Raw genomic sequence first — 933 nt, forward strand, 5'->3', positions numbered from 1 at the left:
TCTGAGCATATTACGATGTTTTAATTTTTTTACTAATGTTAGTTGCTCTGTTTTACACACTTACTGGATTGCAGCAAGAAAGAATTTTGGTGCATCTGTACATTGTACTTTTGTATATGACAACAATATTTCATCTCCATCTATTCCATTTCTTTAACGACTCACACAGTACAGTAAATTCCCTGTTATCCAGAATTCAATCAACCAGCAGCCTCAAGCAACCGGCAAAAAAAATTGCTTGAAATAAATACATAAAAAATACAGATGTTTAAAATTGTCATGCCTCACCAATCATGCATCACATAGTCTCAAGCAACTGGCAAATTCATTTATCTGACATCTGCCAATCTATAGGTGCAGGATGCCAGGGTTTTTACTATGTTAATGATCTACAATGATCAATGATAATAAAAAAAATTATTTGAGTAGCTAATTGGTTACACAATTGATTTTTAAAATTATGTCTTCTACTTTCATTTATTTGCATCCTGTTAGATTTAATAGAACACTTAAAATTTGTTTAATTTCTTTCCTATATATGGTTGATAAATCCTGAATCTTTCCCACAAAGTCATTTTTATATAGTCCAGCTACATCTTTCACTTCTGAAGGAGAATCCATAGTTGCCTGCTTTATAAACAAATGCCATATAGTCTGCTCGGTGCTTATATTAGTTTTGTATTTGTTGGGACCTTTGCTTTCAGCAGACTTGTAATAAAACATTTTCATCATTCTTAAAAATATTTAGATATTTAATACATATGTAAAATAATAATCATGTTGAAGGAAGCTGAAAGCCTTCACAGAGGGTAGAACTTTGTCAGGTTTCCACCCTAAGTTTCTGAACATTTATATTGTTTCAAATGAAGACAAATTATTATAAAAAAATTACATTATTTAAGTGCATTGAAAGACATAATTAAAAATCTCTAA

Source organism: Narcine bancroftii, chromosome 6 (genome assembly GCF_036971445.1).
Source record: "Narcine bancroftii isolate sNarBan1 chromosome 6, sNarBan1.hap1, whole genome shotgun sequence".
Taxonomy (NCBI): Eukaryota; Metazoa; Chordata; class Chondrichthyes; order Torpediniformes; family Narcinidae; genus Narcine; species Narcine bancroftii.